Source organism: Schistocerca serialis, chromosome 9 (assembly GCF_023864345.2).
Source record: "Schistocerca serialis cubense isolate TAMUIC-IGC-003099 chromosome 9, iqSchSeri2.2, whole genome shotgun sequence".
In the NCBI taxonomy this organism is placed as follows: Eukaryota; Metazoa; Arthropoda; class Insecta; order Orthoptera; family Acrididae; genus Schistocerca; species Schistocerca serialis.
In genome coordinates, this window is record NC_064646.1 from 267,380,405 (window position 1) to 267,400,429 (window position 20,025).

General features: G+C 43.1%; 1 non-coding gene across 1 annotated transcript; it reads right to left on the reverse strand.

Moving 5' to 3' along the window:
• Positions 1–13,779: 13,779 nt before the first annotated feature.
• Positions 13,780–13,854, reverse strand: Trnas-cga (transfer RNA serine (anticodon CGA)). Its single transcript has one exon. It is a non-coding gene; the product is annotated as a tRNA-Ser (tRNA).
• Positions 13,855–20,025: the final 6,171 nt, after the last annotated feature.

Sequence of the window (20,025 nt, forward strand, 5' to 3'; positions counted from 1 at the left end):
TCGGAAACGACCAAGTCCAAAGTTATAAGAGAGAACTGTTACGATACCTCTGACTGAGGAATACGTGCACCGGTACTGTTATTGCTAAAATTATAGTGAACACAATTCCTACACCAGCCGGTGTAGCCGAGCCGTTCTAGGCGCTACAGTCTGGAACCGCGTGACCGCTACGGTCGCAGGTTCGAATCCTGCCTCGAGCATGGATGTGTGTGATGTCCTTAGGTTAGTTTGGTTTAAGTAGTTCTATGTTCTAGGGGACTGATGACCTCAGAAGTTAAGTCCCATAGTGCTCTGAGCCATTTGAACCATTTGAACAATTCCTACGAGTACTTTGGTTTAGAGCTTGGGATAATAACTAATGCAATAAATAATGTCGTGTGACTAGGGCCTCCCGTCGGGTAGACCGTTCGCGGGTGCAAGTCTTTCGATTTGACGCCACTTCGGCGACATGCCCGTCGATGGGGATGAAATGATTATGATTAGGACAATACAACACCCAGTCCCTGAGCAGAAAATATCTCCGACCCAACCGGGAATCGAACGCGGGCCCTTAGAATTGACATTCTGTCGTGCTGACCACTTTTTTTTTAAATCTCGTTTTGTTCGTTTTCGTTCGTTGTATCTGCTCTGGGCGGACGCCGAAAGACACCCGTTTCAGTTCGTTGATGATCCATTAACTCAGTTTTTTTTATTACAGAGGGCAGCTATCCCTCTGACTGAACACGCTGAGCTACCGACCACTTAGCTACCGGGGAAGGGGGGTACACAACTAATTCAGTGCAGGCGGCGTACTGTATATTGAGGTGAGCCGTCTTGATGTACAATCAACGGCAATCAAATGCAGCCAGAAAGGAAGAGGAACCGTTTTTCAGGACCAAGTATCCACGTAAAGATATCCGGCTCACAATATGTCTCCAAGACGCTCCAACGATTATCTGAAACAGGGTAGTTAGTGCCACAGTGCAACGGCCCAGGACGACGACGAAGTACGTGGGCTCTCCACTAGGAAGATGTGCTTGCTTTCGAGTGGATGAGGCGCTTGCAATCAGCACTCGATCAGATGCACGTGAAATGAATGCTCCGAAAATTCTGTGTGGCGAATATTACGGGAAATGCAGCTACAGCCCCTACCACTCACAGAAAGTGCATGCTTTGAGTCCTGCTGATTTCGGAGAACGTATCCTGCTGAGCCAGTGGTTCTTGCAGCGCCTTGCAGTCGATCCTCACTTCCCTGCGTATGTACTTTGCACGGATTAAGCCCGTTTCACCAGAGACGGAATGCTAAATATACGAAGTGATCATTTTTGGGCCGATGAGAATCCTCAAGATACATTTGTGAAGAGCCATAAACGCAGATGAACAGTAAGCGTGTGTGCAGATAGAGTCAGTGATTACGTACTACGCCTATTTCTTCTCCCACCCCTCTTAAATGCACCAGTAAGACATACTGTCCAGGTTCCTGGCTCATGTGTTGGCATTCATGAGCAGATGTGGTTCCAACGTGATCGAGCCCCACCTCGCTTTGGACTGAGGGTTCGCGAACTCCTCTGAAAAGCGGATGGGAAGAGGAGGTCCTGTTCTGTGGCCGCACGTTCACCTGATCTCACCCCACTTTGTTTCTTCTTGTGGTGCCATGTGACAAGTCTTGTGTCGCATTTCGAGACCGAAGAGGATCTGCTGGCAAGAATTGACGCTGCGTGCGACACTGTTCAAACACTACCGGACACATTAGAACGGGTACGACTTGACTTTATGAGAAGTAACCATGTCTGCTTTGACGGTGCTTTGTTGTAAATGTAACAGCTTGTGGAACTTGTCCAGGTAAATTGAATTCTTTATTACCGTACCCAACACTTAGTATTTTCGTTCTTTCTGACACCAGATTACTTGCGCCATTACTAGTTCATCAAACGGGAAATTATCTGAGGTTATTGAGGAGTATTCAGCGGGAGTTCTATACGTCACGATCGGAATTCGGAAGTTAGGGCCCTCATTTTGAGTGCTGCGCGAGGCTAAAGCGGAACATTAGTAGAGTTTCGCTTATGCCTTTCGAGTTGGCCGTTTCCGGAGTAGAGTCCATTACCTCAAATTGATAAATTCATGCTCCTCCATCATCGCTGAAAGTTTGTAACGCCATCATGGAAACATCACGAGAACAATGTAGAAGAGTATATAAGAGGCAGGAAGGGAAGGAAGGGTTTTTCTGTGTTCAAGATTCATCCAATGCAGCAAACTGACATAATTCATTCGTGGCTGTGGACCCCACTGCAACTAAAATGTTTCTACGATGAATTATCAAGTACAGGAAAGTATGTATGGAATGCTTGTTTACTTTGAATGGGAATGAGCTCGGGCGAAACTTGATACCAGTCTGTAACACTGTTGACAAAGTAGCAAAAGGGTTGCATGTATTTGCACTGACGTTACAGGCAATGAGACATAGAAAAGATATGGAGATCGTAAGATTAGTTCGAAGCTTTGATCTTGTGACACCACGAAAGTAAAAGAAGAAACAGTGCCGTCAAATCGATATGACGTGTTCTACAAGCTTGGATATGCAAACAGAAAGGAATATCACACAGTGAATCTCTCATTCTGAAATTGCAATTCAGTACAGGTTGTTTATGAAAAGGTCGTGTTATACACCGCGTAAGAAGGAAGTGCTGTATGTCTGTCAGCACGTATCGCAATTCGACAGCAACACAATCGTGATTAATTGTTGCGTGATACTGACGCTCACCGTCGTCGGGATCCCACGGCTATTACGCGAATTCGTAAGCAGTATGTTCAAGAGGCTCATATTCAACGCCGTGCAGGAGATCTCAATGCCACCACTGGACTTGCGCCCTAATTGTCAGAAAATGGACTGTCAGCAAGGCGACCATAAATCTACACTCCTGCAAATGGAAAAAAGAACACATTGACACCGGTGTGTTAGACCCACCATACTTGCTCCGGACACTGCGAGAGGGCTGTACAAGCAATGATCACACGCACGGCACAGCGGACACACCAGGAACCGCGGTGTTGGCCGTCGAATGGCGCTAGCTGCGCAGCATTTGTGCACCGCCGCCGTCAGTGTCAGCCAGTTTGCCGTGGCATACGGAGCTCCATCGCAGTCTTTAACACTGGTAGCATGCCGCGACAGCGTGGACGTGAACCGTATGTGCAGTTGACGGACTTTGAGCGATGGCGTATAGTGGGCATGCGGGAGGCCGGGTGGACGTACCGCCGAATTGCTCAACACGTGGGGCGTGAGGTCTCCACAGTACATCGATGTTGTCACCAGTGGTCGGCGGAAGGTGCACGTGCCCGTCGACCTGGGACCGGACCGCAGCGACGCACGGATGCACGCCAAGACCGTAGGATCCTACGCAGTGCCGTAGGGGACCGCACCGCCACTTCCCAGCAAATTAGGGACACTGTTGCTCCTGGGGTATCGGCGAGGACCATTCGCAACCGTCTCCATGAAGCTGGGCTACGGTCCTGCACACCGTTAGGCCGTCTTCCGCTCACGCCCCAACATCGTGCAGCCCGCCTCCAGTGGTGTCGCGACAGGCGTGAATGGAGGGACGAATGGAGACGTGTCGTCTTCAGCGATGAGAGTCGCTTCTGCCTTGGTGCCAATGATGGTCGTATGCGTGTTTGGCGCCGTGCAGGTGAGCGCCACAATCAGGACTGCATACGACCGAGGCACACAGGGCCAACACCCGGCATCATGGTGTGGGGAGCGATCTCCTACACTGGCCGTACACCACTGGTGATCGTCGAGGGGACACTGAATAGTGCACGGTACATCCAAACCGTCATCGAACCCATCGTTCTACCATTCCTAGACCGGCAAGGGAACTTGCTGTTCCAACAGGACAATGCACGTCCGCATGTATCCCGTGCCACCCAACGTGCTCTAGAAGGTGTAAGTCAACTACCCTGGCCAGCAAGATCTCCGGATCTGTCCCCCATTGAGCATGTTTGGGACTGGATGAAGCGTCGTCTCACGCGGTCTGCACGTCCAGCACGAACGCTGGTCCAACTGAGGCGCCAGGTGGAAATGGCATGGCAAGCCGTTCCACAGGACTACATCCAGCATCTCTACGATCGTCTCCATGGGAGAATAGCAGCCTGCATTGCTGCGAAAGGTGGATATACACTGTACTAGTGCCGACATTGTGCATGCTCTGTTGCCTGTGTCTATGTGCCTGTGGTTCTGTCAGTGTGATCATGTGATGTATCTGACCCCAGGACTGTGTCAATAAAGTTTCCCCTTCCTGGGACAATGAATTCACGGTGTTCTTATTTCAATTTCCAGGAGTGTATTTTTCGCCGGATTACCCCGACTTTCATTGTCTGTGGCTTTCCTACTGTCCCTTTAGTAAATCAGTTTCCTAGTAGTTTAAGGAACGCCTGCAGAAGAAACGAAGTCCGTCCCATGGGACAGAAGATCCTCGGGCTTGCGAGCTGCTAGGGAACATTTTGATTCGGAGCTCCATTGCCAATCTGCTACAGTACTTCCACCAAATACCCAAATCCTACAATTGTACATCAGAACCAAAGTAGGGGCGTCATGGCAGTCTACCGGACTAGATGCACAGTAGGTATTAACGAAAATATCACAGAACCAGTAAATTTGAAGTGAAACTTCTTTTATAAAATGTAATAATACAACAACAAAATGCACATATACTTGCTATTACGTTGATCAACAGAAGAGATTACAAACAAAAGAAATTATATGAAAGCTTCGAAACGAAATTCGTCTAAAATTTTGTCAAAAAATGCAAACATTACCTATACTTTAAGGATATAAAGTGTAAGTAAAACGGGATAGAGAATAGAAAAAAACAGGCTGTAGGATGCTATTTATTCAAGGAGTAAAATGACATATGAAATGATTTTCAGACGGTGCACATGGAATTTAGATGTGTTCATCCACAGCATGGTGCTAAGTACTGGCCCTGTGACCAGAAGAGAGTTAAGAAAGATTTTAATATATCGCCATGAGTAACGTGTATACCGTGGGATGTATCGAAAAATGAATTTTCTTACTTACTGTGATCGTGTTGGTGGCTATGTAATTGGTATTCACTTGACAGCTTCCATTGTGATTGATCATTGCCCACAGATCACTCAGTTTTCATTATGAATACAAATATACAGGGTGTTACAAAAAGGTACTGCCAAACTTTCAGGAAACATTCCTCACACACAAATAAAGAAAAGATGTTATGTGGACATGTGTCCGGAAACGCTTAATTTCCATGTTAGAGCTCATTTTAGTTTCGTCATTCCAACGTGATCAAATTGTAAATTTTCACAATCATCACGTGTGGGCTAACGAGAATACTCACGCAATTGTGCAATCACGTCATCAACACAGATTATCTGTGAACTTTTGGGCATGCATTGTTGGTGATGTCTTGATTGGGCTCCATGTTCTTCCACCTACGCTCAATGGAGCACCTTATCATGATTTCATACGGGATACTCTACCTGTGGTGCTAGAACATGTGCCTTTACAAGTACGACACAACATGTGGTTCACGCACGATGGAGCTCCTGCACATTTCAGTCGAAGTGTTCGTACGCTTCTCAACAACAGATTCGGTGACCGATGGATTGGTAGAGGCGGGCCAATTCCATGGCCTCCACGCTCTCCTGACCTCAACCCTCTTGACTTTCATTTATGGGGGCATTTGAAAGCTCTCGTCTACGCAACCCCGGTACCAAATGTAGAGACTCTTCGTGCTCGTATTGTGGACGGCTGTGATACAATACGCCATTCTCCAGGGCTGCATCAGCGCATCAGGGATTCCATGCTAACGGAGGACATTTTGAACATATCCTGTAACAAAGTGTTTGAAGCCACGCTGGTACGTTCTGTTGCTGTGTGTTTCCATTCCATGACTAATGTGATTTGAAGAGAAGTAATAAAATGAGCTCTAATATGGAAAGTAAGCGTTTCCGGACACATGTCCACATAACATATTTTCTTTCTTTGTGTGTGAGGAATGTTTCCTGAAAGTTTGGCCGTACCTTTTCGTAACACCCTGTATACCAGTTCTCACGATCTATCCTTTATCAATCTTTCCTGTCGCAGAGGCAGTACCAGATGGATATAAGTATTAAGTACCGCGGCAACATATTAGCTAAAATGGGCAGACACAGTGAGAGACTTATTAGCAGAGTTAATACAGACACTGAGAGATCTCAGAACCTGGAGAGTGAATACGTGTCATGGCCCATAGGCAACATCAGGGAGCGACTGATCCCAGCCGGCGAATGGTTCCTTTCTTAACCGCATATGGGCCATAAATCAAGCATTTTCTGCGAGTAAACCTCGGTCAGAAGGCCAATTGTGTCTGTGGAGAGAGACCGACACAAGAACACACACTTCTACAATGTGACTGTTTGTCACAGGAAAGACAACTAGTACACTCAAATGACGAAATGCTCGTAAAACAATCACTGAGGATGCAGACGTTGTAGACCTATCTTTACGACTATGCGGACAGAACGAGACAGACAACAGTAGTAGCTGTATCAGAGTAGACAACAGCGGCACAGTCGAAGACAGACAAGCTCAGAATAAGTACTAAACGAATAGCCACGGAAGTCTGACGAAAAGAAGTGACCATAAGGCATTTACCTTAGATTGTAAGAGAAACGTGGAAACTGAGAACAGCACACACTGCCGCTTAGAGTAACCTAACGTATGTGCAGAATCAAGCCATCTGAAGGCGGGAGGATCAAAGTATTGTGTGGCGGGAAGATCGAAGTATTGTTGAGGCACTCGCCATTGGATGGCGATTAGTAGTAGTGATGGCTGCTCAGAAACGAGAGAATCAATGTATTTCTGAGGAACTCCCTCCTCGACAGCATCGGTAGCAGCATTCTATAAATCTTTCCTGTCTTCCTATATTCGTATCATCCTAAGACGGAAATGGTTAATTTTAAGGATTTCAGCTTCCTATTTAGTTTTACGTTTATATTATTAAACCTTTTTAAAATAATGAGAAATCAAGTAGCTTCACATTATGTGTATCATACTGGAATTTTGAGCTGTGTGCTTGCATAAAATAATAACCAATAAAGTGCGGGTCCGACTTCTTGCAAGTACACAAATTATAGTTTTGTTTTAACATTTTTCACCACAGTTGTGGCATCCTCAGTGGTTTTTATCTTTTATTTTTCTGAAACTCATACACACAGATTATGTTTATGATAGGAAATGTATTACATCAGATTATGTTGTTATTTAGATTAGATATGCACTGTACCTTTTCTTTTACATTGCACATATTCTGTGGCTGCCAATCGTAATCAATCACAAGTATAAATTAGTGCGCCACGTTATCTGTAAACATGAAGGATGTAGGAAAATCGCCTGCGTTGAATTTTTGTTTGTAATCCAATCTTTAAATTGTTCAGATAAAATCCATGGCATATGCCTGTTTTGACCCAATCATTGTAGTATTTCGCTATTTCAGAGGTCTGAGAAGTTTGCTTTTATGTTCCAAACTTGATTTTGTGTAGTTGATCTGAACCTGTGGACATCGGCAAAAGTTTTGTGAAGCTTAGGTACGGCGAACTATTTTGTGTAGTTTGTTATTGATGGACTATGTTTCGTATTCTGATAGCGTTTATTCATGTTTGCTCTTGGTTATTTGTGAATACTGCATCATGCTATCTTTCTATGGCTTGGATACACGTTTCACTGCACGAATTTACATCCCTGATGCGCTTCCGTCTGTCGTCTGTTTACTGTTTTCATTTTTTTTTTTTTGTTAAATTTCGCGAACTTTCAGTCTGTTCCACTTGTTTTCATTCTGTGTGTGTGTGTGTGTGTGTGTGTGTGTGTGTGTGTGTGTGTGTGTGTGTGTCTGTCTGTGGTATAAAAACAGACCTCCAAATCCTAAATCATAGTAACAATCTGTACCAATTTTTAACAACAGAAGAAAAATGCCATACCCAAACACTTTTCACGCAGAGCGAAGACTTTATCAATGACCAAATAATATTTTGTAACAAAACGCTATTCAGCATTCTAAACGATTTATCGGACAACACAAAATAAAACACACACACACACACACAAACACACACGCATACGCACGCGGTCGCGCAGAATGAAAACAAACTAAACAGATTCTAATTTCAGTGACGTGAAACCAAAACAAAACAGTAGACAAACGACTGTCGGAAGCACATCAGGAATGTACGCGTAAATTCGTGCAGTGAAACCTGTGTCCAAGCCAACATATCAAGACGCAGTATTCACAAACGGGCAAGAGAAAACGTGAGTAAACACTGTCAAAATACGGTTCATAAACCATGAATGATAAACTACATGAAATAGTTCGCCATACCTTAGCTTCACAAAACTTTTACTGATGTTATTTTATCTTGTGAACTCCGCGGCTGTTAATGATAGTTGATGAATTAATGATACGAGACAGAGCCAGGTTTTCATCCCTGGACATTGTAAATCTGTACGCAAATATACCTGTTAATTGTAGCTACGCTTTGACTGCCTTAATCTGTAAATTTATTAAAAATAAACTTTAATTAGTTTAATTGAAATATTTAAGTATCAGTTATAAAAAACGAATACATCACAAAACTAAGAGATTAAAAGATTAAGAATATTCTAGATTATAATTAATTTGTTTCTATTAATCTATAAGTAATAGAGATAATAGTGTCTCGCTCTCACTTTGAGCAGATCATTCTGTTTGCTCATTTTGATTCGAGCACCTTGTTTCCTCATTGAGTGTTCAGTTTGGTTCAGTGTTAGCTCGTTTGAACGATATGTATCTTGAGTTATGCATACATATGAGATTGAAAGGTTCGATAAACTTTAATTTCTGAAAAATATCCTACCTACGTTATGAAGAAGTAATATGAGGAAAAGTTAGCTAAGAAAGAGTTTCAGTTTTATTTAAAATGCATATCAAGACTAGTTTTGTGAAGAATCTGTTTAATTAACCTTGAATGATTCGTTTTAAAACTGTATTGGGAGAAGATAAGTTTTAAACAGCTTCGTGGTGCAGCGCAGTGCAGCGATAGTCCATTGTTCAATAACAGTCCAGTATTATTAACTATCAGCCTAGCATCTCTGGTCGCTGTAGAAAGCAAGCATTGAAATCATTTTTCCCATGTAAACGTAGTCTTAAAGTATAACCAAAGTACGGCTCAGTTTGGTAGGCCAAAGACTACAAAACCAAGCAATGAAAGATATTTTTTATCTGTGATTAATTTCTATCAGAGGCGTGAATCAACCACGTTTAGTTCACGATGTATGTAAACTATGTTTAACATGGATCTTGAATAGTTTTGTCCTCTTCCACGTCCCTGAGATACATCGATGTGTGTTTCATAACAAAATCCGCTGCCAGAACGCAACAAGAAAGAAGCCACGTAAGCACATCGAACTTTCAAGATCGCCATCAATAGAAAATAGGCGGGAGAACGCCAGATTAAATGCATTTGCATCCTTGAAAATTATAAACCTGTACACAATATACTACTCATGAAACTAGTGAAATAATTAAGTGCAATTTAGTAAAAAAACAAACAGCTTTGCAAGGCAGAGGCATACGAAGACATATAGATGTTAGAATTAATTCTAGCACATAACAACTTCTCAGTCAACAAGAAAATACGTATGTAGCCAGATTGTCTAGCAGTGAGAAGCACTGTTACAGAACTTTTAATCATTTGGAAAATAAATTTTAGGGTTGAATACCCATTTAAAAGGTAAACTGACTTATTACAAAAGATATGTTGATGACACAATAATCTTGTTCAACGGTACAATAGACGACATAGAATCATTTGCAAATGCCGTGAGTAGCTGCACCTCAGTATCAAATTCACTATTAAGCATCAGAGAGAAGAAAGTATCAGTTTTATTGATTTTAGAATAAAACAGTTGAATCAAAAGCATACCTTCGATATTCATAAAAAACCGACCACCACTGATGTAATTATAAATATTTCTTCATACCATCCTATACAGCACAAAGTGGCCTATTTCAGACCAATATTAAACCATACAAATAAATTTCCCCTCAGCTTATCTGCCAAATAGAAATGAAGCCGTATTGTGACAACTGTAGCTAAAAATAATGGTTATGAGCCACAAATTGTTGACCGTCTATGCAATAAAATTAAAGATAGTAAATTACCTGCCTGTAAACTCATAACCGTCAGCAGAAAAGGAACGATTTGCTTTCGTTCCCTTCCTAGGCACACTCTCGTACCAAACTGCCAATCTCTTCCGAAAGACAGGAGTTCAAACAAGTTTCCACACCAATAACACTTCAAAATGGATCTGAGCACTATGGGACGTAACATCTGAGGTCATCAGCCCCTAGAACTTAGAACTACTTAAACCTAACTAACCTAAGGACATCACACACATCCCTGTCCGAGGCAGGATTCGAACCTGCGAGCGTAGCAGTCTCGCGGTTCCTGACTGAAGCGCCTAGAACCGCTCGGCCACCGCCGCCGGCACCAATAACACTGTGCAACTAAACATTATCTACAGCAAAAAGAGCACCAGCCTAGGCGTAGAAAAATCAAGAATTTACAAGATTATTTGTGACAATTGCCCCTGCTTTTATCTGGCAGAGACCAGTAGAAGCCTCAGTATTAGATATCGAGATAATATAGATGCCTTTAGACTAAAAAATATTCAATATGGACATTCTATTTCTAACAGTAATGACACCTTACAGATATTAAATACCAGTAACAAAGGTAAGAAAATGTATCCCTTAGAGAAACTAGAAATATATATTCTCACCCTCAGCTCACCTCAGCACTTTCCAAAATGAGCAGTTGGTGCTAGCCAATAAAGACTTTCTAAATAATTTCCTTGGGCTGTTCACAGAAATCAGACACAAATTGCACCCCTAATTGTCACACCACTGCAGTTTAAGATACCAGTATATAATTATATAAACTATTACCATGAACAACTGTTTGCTCTCATCCCACCCTCCAACTTTTTAATTTTGTATTTCCCACAGTTAACTTATGAACTGGAATTGAACAAAAACACGTTTGGTACATAAAAACAAACTTTTCACAGTTCAGAACTACAAACATACTACAATGGCAAGGCCAAAACTGGCATATGTCACGAGTTTTACCTGTACGAATGTGTTTCAGAAAATTAAAAGAAAAAAAAAACCACTGGAGGTGCCACAACTGTGATGAAACATGTCTGAGTGTTAAAAAAAAAAATGTTACTTGCGAAAAGGCGAACGTATCGTTAATTCATTATTATATGTATGTATAATTTAATATCTTGAAAACACGACCTGTCTTATAAACTAGATGGCAGATCCTTTCTAAATGGTAGCTAATAAAGCAAGTGATAAGAAGATAAAATACCCAGCACTACGCTATGGAAATGAACACGTGATTTCTATGCACCCCATCTATAGATGATACTGAAAAGGTTCGAAAACTCGTTTATGGAACTAACTACTATTAGAAAAGTGACTGGCTGCAGTTTTGTGTCTGTACTTAGAGTTATGTGGAGGTATACAGGAGTCTGTTCAAGAATATACGCGATTTCTGTTGCTGCAAATTATCGGCGTTTTGTTTTAGTGGAACAAAAATCCATTTTTTGGGAGAAAAAATTCGAAAGAAACCTATATACCACTGATGAATGAAACCATTATGACTACCCCTTTAATAGCATGTTGGTCAGTTTTGGTGCTAAATGCAGCGGCGGTTCTGCGCAGCATGAATTCGAAAAATCGTTGGTACTTTTGCGGAGATGTATGGCACAAGATTTCTATGCACAGATAACTAAATTCCCAAAAATTAAGCATTTATTAGTTTTCTTAGTTTACACAGAACAATTTTCATTTGCGTAAAGACGCACTGATGCCAGAAATCGTTACGGTCGCATGTGTGCATCGCAGGAGTACAAATTGAAAATCATGCGACATATCGATAAGGGAAGTTATCCTACTGGAAGGTAACATGGACGTTGTAAAAACACATCAAACATGAAGGGATGTAGCGTCTGCAGTAATGTCAAAAATGGCTCTGAGCACTATGGGACTTAACTTCTGAGGTCATCAGTCCCCTAGAATTTAGAACTACTTAAACCTAACTAACCTAAGGACATCACACACATCCATGCCCGAGGCAGGATTCAAACCTGCAACCGTAACGGTCGCGCGGTTCCAGACTGTGGCGCCTAGTACCGCTCGGCCACTCCGGCCGGCAGAGTAATGTCCACAGCTGTCAAAGTGCTTCGATTACTGCCACAATGGAACACAGGTGAATGTCCTCCACAGAACAATACTGCCTCCGCCGGCGTGTTCCCGTGGCATGGTGCATGTTTCGGGCAGCCGTTCTCCTAAAAACTTGATTCATCCGACCATGCGACACGTTTCCGTTGATCCACGGACCGGTCACTACAAACGTAACTGACGCTATCATTGGGTCAACATGAGAACACACAGGGGTCGTCTACTGCGGAGCTTCATGTTCAACAATGTGCACTGAACGGTGTGCACCGAAACACTTACGCCGGTCCCAGCATTGTACTCTTTCGTTAGGTTTGCCGCAGATTGCCGCCTATCTTACTTTGCAAAGCGGACGAGCCTCCGATCTCTATGTTCTGTGATGATGGATTGACAACACCTTTCACCTACTCGTGGGTTCTCTGTTCCTCGGCTGTTGTCCATAGATACAACAAAAACACGAGAACAGGCGATCAGCTCCCTCGTATCTCACATGATCGTTCCCAGGCGCCAGACTATAAAAATTTGCCCTTTGTCAAGTGTATTTTCGGATTTACAACCCATATCGTCACTAGAATGATTTCTCCATCACTTTCTGGTCGACCTACCCAAGGTTTTGTGCCTATCCTTTTCACTTCAAATTACTTTTGACCCATTTAAAACATTTATAATCTGTATGCACGCAGGTGAGGAGTCAGCAGGGGCTCATAATACAAACACCGATGCGTTCTCCCAAGTTCATTAATAACCAAGATAAAGACATCAAATTAGTATTTTTAAATGGAAATGAGCTATTTTTCGCTGCCGGAACAACATGTCTCGATGAGACAAACACATTGCGACGAGCCTTGCATGCACCACGTGGCTTACGGCTAAAGTCGTTGGTCAGCGTGTAGCGGGTCGCCACCTCACCCCCGCCACCAGCAACTGTCTGTAATTTAGGATTTGTCATTTCCAGAAGGTTTTCCAAGTTTCCTATGTTGACACTGCTTCTACATTCTGGAATCATCGATGTTTGTGTAAATAGCAGCACTGTCCTTCTAGGAGGGTAATTCTGCTCTGGTTATAGGTTGGTCTTCATAGTAAACTTGCTTCCAGTGTTTAGTATTGGACTTCACTGACGACTTTGCTTTAGAATCTGGACTAGAGTGTGGCTCCGAAGTGACAGTGTAACTCTTCAGGAGGTCTAGCAAGAAATCATGTATTAAAAGTAGAGTGAATATTTTATCGTGCCTGGGATGAACATTTGTCCATGAAAGGCAGGGGTTCAGTGTTCAGATCCTGGTCGAGCACTCATTTTTAATCTGCCAGAATCAAACAGTCGTACACTCTGCTGCAGAGTGGAAATTAATTCTGATTTTTAAAACAGTTTGGATAAAAAAGCAGCGGAAACGTAGTATCAAAAAAGGCTAGAAACTAACATATCCTCTCGACATACGTGGCACAAAATCCACTGGAACGAAAAATGAACACAAACATTATATGAAACTTCCTTGCAGATTAAAACTGGTTGCTGGACCGAGACTCGAACTCGGGACCTTTGCCTTTCGCGGGCAAGTGCTCTACCAACTGAGCTACCCAAGCACGACTCACGCCCCGTCCTCACAGCTTTACTTCTGCCAGTATCTCGTCTCCTACCTTTCAAACTTAACAGAAGCTCTCCTGCGAACCTACAGAACTAGCACTCCTGAAAGAAAGGGTATGGCAGAGAGATGGCTTAGCCACAGCCTTGGGGATGTTTCCCGAATGAGATTTTCACTCTGCAGCGGAGTCTGCACTGATATGAAACTTCCTGGCAGATTAAAACTGTGTGCCGGACCGAGACTCGAGCTCGGGACCTTTGCCTTTCGCGGGCAAATGCTCTACCACTCCGCTGCAAATTGAAAATCCCATTCTGGAAACATCCCCAAGGCTGTGGCTAAGCCATGTCTCCGCCATATCCTTTCTTTCAGGAGTGCTAGTTCTGCAGGTTCGCAGGAGAGCTTCTGTAAAGTTTGGAAGGTAGGAGACGAAGTACTGGCAGAAGTGAGGCTGTGAGGACGGGGCGTGAAACGTGTTTGGGTAGCTCAGTTGGTAGAGCACTTGCCCGCGAAATACAAAGGTCCCGAGTTCGAGTCTCGGTCCGGCACACAGTTTTAATCTGCCAGGAAGTTTCATATCAGCGCATACTCCACTGCAGAGTGAAAATCTCATTCTACAAACATTATGTTATTTTGACTGCCTTAAGTAAGGGTCTAAATTATTAAAAAAATTGACAGGAAGACTGTAATTACTTACACAGTCAAAGATAGGTTTCCTTCACATTGTTCTCATTAATCTTCAAATGTTTCTCCAGATATCGTTCAATAATGTGATACAGAATAATGACACAGAATAATGCACAGTGCAGTGATTTCTGCTATGTAGAATACTGGACCTGGTCACACTGAAATCAACCCCAACAAGATCGAAGATCAAGACATAAGTAATCCAAGAAAATATCCAAAAGTCTCTGAAGTGTGAAAAGTGTGTATGGCATTTTGATCGCGAGTCCTCTTCTGAGGGGATCGGCCTCCTAGTCACGTCTTCTTATTTGATGCCAATACGGCGACTTGAGCGCCGATGATGATTGAATTATGATAAGCACACCCAGTCCCGAGGGGAGAAAATTCCCTATCCGGCCGAGAATCGAGCACGGAGCCCTGTAATCGAGAGATGAAACAATGGTAACCACAAGACGACGAGATGCAGATCTTAATAGCTGCACAGAGGAAGTGTTTCTCATGATCCGAGTCTCTCATAGCAAGATCAAAGCTACTTGGGTTCGAGCACCGATGTTGTTGTTGTTGTGGTCTTCAGTCTTGAGACTGGTTTGATGCAGCTGTCCATGCTACTCTATCCTGTGCAAGCTTCTTCATCTCCCAGTACCTACTGCAACCTACATCCTTTTGAATCTGCTTAGTGTATTCATCTCTTGGTCTCCCTCTACGATTTTTACCCTCCACGCTGCCCTCCAGTACTAAATTGGTGATCCCTTGATGCCTCAGAACATGTCCTACCAAACGATTCCTTCTTCTAGTCAACCTGTGCCACAAACTTCTCTTCTCCCCTATCCTATTCAATACCTCCTCAATAATTATATGATCTACTCATCTAATCTTCAGCATTCTTCTGTAGCACCACATTTCGAAAGCTTCTATTCTCTTCTTGTCCAAACTATTTATCGTCCATGTTTCACTTCCATACATGGCTACACTCCATACAAATACTTTCAGAAATGACTTCCTGACATTTAAATCTATACTCGATGTTAACAAATTTCTCTTCTTCAGAAACGCTTTCCTTGCCATTGCCAGTCTACATTTTATATCCTCTCTACTTCGACCATCATCAGTTATTTTGCTCCCCAAATAGCAAAACTCATTTACTACTTTAAGTGTCTCATTTCCTAATCTAATTCCCTCAGCATCAAAAATGCCTCTGAGCACTATGGGACTCAACTGCTGAGGTGATTAGTCCCCTAGAACTTAGAACTAGTTAAACCTAACTAACCTAAGGACATCATACACATCCATGCCCGAGGCAGGATTCGAACCTGCGACCGTAGCGGTCTCGCGGTTCCAGACTGCAGCGCCAGAACCACGCGGCCACTTCGGCCCCCTCAGCATCACCCGACTTAATTCAGCTACATTCCATTATCCTTCTTTTGCTTCTGTTGATGTTCATCTTATATCCTCCTTTCAAGACACTATCCGTTCCGTTCAACTGCTCTTCCAAGTCCTTTGCTGTCTCTGACAGAACTAAAATGTCATCGGCAAACCTCAAAGTTTTTTTTTTCTTCTTCATGGATTTTAATACCTACTCCGAATTTTTCTTTTGTTTCCTTCACTGCTTGCTCAGTATAAAGACTGAATAACATCGGGGATAGGCTACAACCCTGTCTCGGGGATAGGCTACAACCCTGTCTCACTCCCCCCGTGAACCATGGACCTTGCCGTTGGTGGGGAGGCTTGCGTGCCTCAGCGATACAGATAGCCGTACCGGAGGTGCAACCACAACGGAGGGGTATCTGTTGAGAGGCCAGACAAACGAGTGGTTCCTGAAGAGGGGCAGCAGCCTTTTCAGTAGTTGCAGGGGCAACAGTCTGGATGATTGACTGATCTGGCCTTGTAACACTAACCAAAACGGCCTTGCTGTGCTGGTACTGCGAACGGCTGAAAGCAAGGGGAAACTACAGCCGTAATTTTTCCCGAGGGCATGCAGATTTACTGTATGGTTAAATGATGATGGCGTCCTCTTGGGTAAAATATTCCGGAGGTAAAATAGTCCTCCATTCGAATCTCCGGGCGGGGACTACTCAAGAGGATGTCGTTATCAGTAACTATAAAACTTTTACGAGTACCGATATAATATAATAATACTCCTGGATCATTCCTTCCCCAAAGAAGAAAATAAGTACATTACTTCTTTTCACTTCGTCACACAATACATTTATCCTAGACAATGTAATGGCAGCATACTCTGTCACGCCGCACCTTAATGGAAAATTGTCGAATGTTCCGGGAACAATACGCTCACGTTGTCGTTGGTCGCATACAGAAAGAGCGGAGGTCGGGAGCCGCCTGTTGAGTTTGCATACCAAATGTGCTTTTGTCGTAGTGAAACATGGCATTCACTTGCTGCTTGGACTAATGTATACGCATTTATGCGTGTTATTACAGAAATCTATGATTTGTATTCCAGATTGCACTTCCAAGTCTTCCTGTTCTGAAGGGTGCACCATAATTAACAGCAAAAAGTGACACGTGTGAAAATATACGATAATAGTCATCCAGTAATCATGGGTTCCCTGACGATCCGTTTGCGGTGTATGGCTTCTAGTCGCCACTGAGTTCAGTACGTTATATTATTCTATTTAGTTCAAATGCTTTCGATATGTAACCTCTTTGATTAAGTAACGATATACTGGGGCTCAAATTTCTCCCACGGTGTATCGTAACAAGAAATTCTGCTTCAGCACGCTACATTCAGTCGTATCTGTTAAGCCGGCCGCTGTGACCGAGCGGTTCTAGGCGCTTCAGTCTGTAACCGCGCTGCTGCTACGGTCGCAGGTTCGAATCCTGCCCCGGGCATGGATGTGTGTGATGTCCTTAGGTTAGTTAGGTTTAAGTAGTTCTAAGTCTAGGGGACTGATGGCCTGAGATGTTAAGTCCCATAATGTTTAGAGCCATTTGAACCATTTTTGTATCTGTTAAACGACGTGTTCCACGAGTCATCATCTCATTTGGATGCAATACTACACTCTGCAGTGAGTCAAGAAGTTTTCCCAACACTCTCGAACCATCTTGTGAATATTGGCAAGAATGTACTACTCAGCAATCCAGATCTTCTACCGTATCACCGGAACAGCTGTATACTTCACTTAGAGATGACCCCAGACAGAGAAAATCGAAAGGATTGAGATCAGGTGTGTTGGGGATCAATGTAACGGTCCTGCTCGGCCTACACATCTTGTATCATGTTGATGGGTTGATAATGAGCAGCAAAACGTGCCTGTGCCCCATCTGCATGAAAGTGGAATAGAAATTTTTCCAGAGGTTGTTTCGAACAAAGCCCTGTTTTATTAGCTATGGTCGTATTTCAGATGGTACGTCTTTGTATTCCTTCTACCGGAGAAGCATCTCACCCACCCAACTGTAAGCGGATTTCCAGCGTGAAGTGGGAGATAGTATTTCTGTCACACGGGAAGTTGGTAAACCTAGTGTTAAATGTCGAAAAAGGAAATGCTACCACTAATCGAGTTTTGAGCTCGTAACTGTTAGAATGGACTTCCTCCAGAAAATGAAATAATAAGAAGTACTCTTACAAGAGGTAAAATGTTGAGAAGATCTATCACACGTACGGAAAATGTCGACTATAAGTAAGAAGCTGTAATGCTGCTTACACACGAGTAGCATTATTATCATCGAATCAGAAAATATATTCACTTACAGAATTACTTAAATAGATTTTTTGTCACGTCTTGGTGTAACAAAATCATATTTATCAATCAAAAACACCAACTAGGGATGTTGTACAGCTGAAGATGCACAGATCTTCTTTTTCATTTCATCATCGAATTTTGAAGAGATTGTAGCCTGCATATGTATAACTTGAGCGTCCATTGCAAGTAGAGAGTCTGTTTCATCTCACGGACAATAGCGACAAAATCTCACTATAAGTTAGTTGTTGTACAGAGCATCCATAATTAAAGTTCCAGTTCCAAAACGCTCTTCTTCTTTATCGAAGAAGGGAGAAATGTAACGGAAATTTAATGAAAATTTTATCACTAGAGGGCGCTGTAAGAGACGTAATATGCAAAACTGCCGCGCGGTGTGCATGGCTGTTCTGAGTTTGCGTCTGAGACCCTCGACATGACTGACTCGATGGTGGATCGCGTGCTGCTGGTAAATCTCTTTTACAAGAGCGGTGACTGTGAGCCAGTAGCCCTGCAGAAGTTTCGGACACTCAAGATTGTGAAAAAAGGCACGTTTCCGATGCCTGCCACAGGTCTGAAAGAAAAAATGACAACAAAATTCGAAAGGCAGGTTCTGTTGGAGTGAATTGTGGCAGAAGGAGAAAAAAAACTGATCGAACGTCAGTAAAAGATGTGGTCACAGCGCTGCAGGAGGGGTCGAGCGGTGGTGTGCGACATCTACATCTACATCTACATCCATACTCCGCAAGCCATCTGACGGTGTGTGGCGGAGGGTACTTTGAGTACCTCTATCAGTTCTCCCTTCTATTCCAGTCTCGCATTGTTCGTGGAAAGAAAGATTGTCGGTATGCCTCTGTGTGAGCTCTAATCTCTCTGATTTTATCCTCATGGTCTCTTCGCGAGATATACGTGGGAGGGAGCAATATACTGCGTGACTCCTCGGTGAAGGTATTTTCTCGAAACTTCAACAAAAGCCTGTACCGAGCCACAGAGCGTCTCTCTTGCAGAGTCTTCCTCTGGAGTTTATCTATCATCTTCGTAACGCTTTCGCGATTACTAAATGATCCTGTAACGAAGCCCACTGGTCTCCGTTGGATCTTCTCTATCTCCTCTATCAACCCCACCTGGTACGGATCCCACACTGGTGAGCAATATTCAAGTAGTGGCCGAACAAGTGTACTGTAACTTACTTCCTTTCATTCTACAGTCTGGCATCTGCTTTACCGACGATCAACTTTATATGATCATTCCGTTTTAAATCATTCCTAATGGCTACCCCCAGATAATTTATAGAATTAACTGCTTCCAGTTGCTGACCTGATATATAGTAGCTAAATGATAAAGGATCTTTTTTTCTATGTATTCGCAGCATATTACACTTGTCTACATTGAAATTCAATTGCCATTCCCTGCACCAAGCGTCAATTCTTTGCAGATCCTCCTGCATTTCAGTACAATTTTCCATTGTTACAACCTCTCTATATACTACAGCATCATTCGCAAAAAGCCTCCGTGAACTTCCGATGTTAACCACAAGGTTGTTTATGTATATTGTGAATAGCAACGGTCCTACGACAATCCCCTGCGGCACACCTGAAATCACTCTTACTTCGGAAGACTTCTCTCCATTGAGAATGACATGCTACGTTCTGTTATCTAGGAACTCTTCAATCTAATAACACAATTGGTCTGATAATCCGTATGCTTTTACTTTGTTCATTAAACGACTGTGGGGAACTGTATCGAACGCCTTGCGGAAATCAAGAAACACGGCATCTACCTAGGAACCCGTGTCTATGG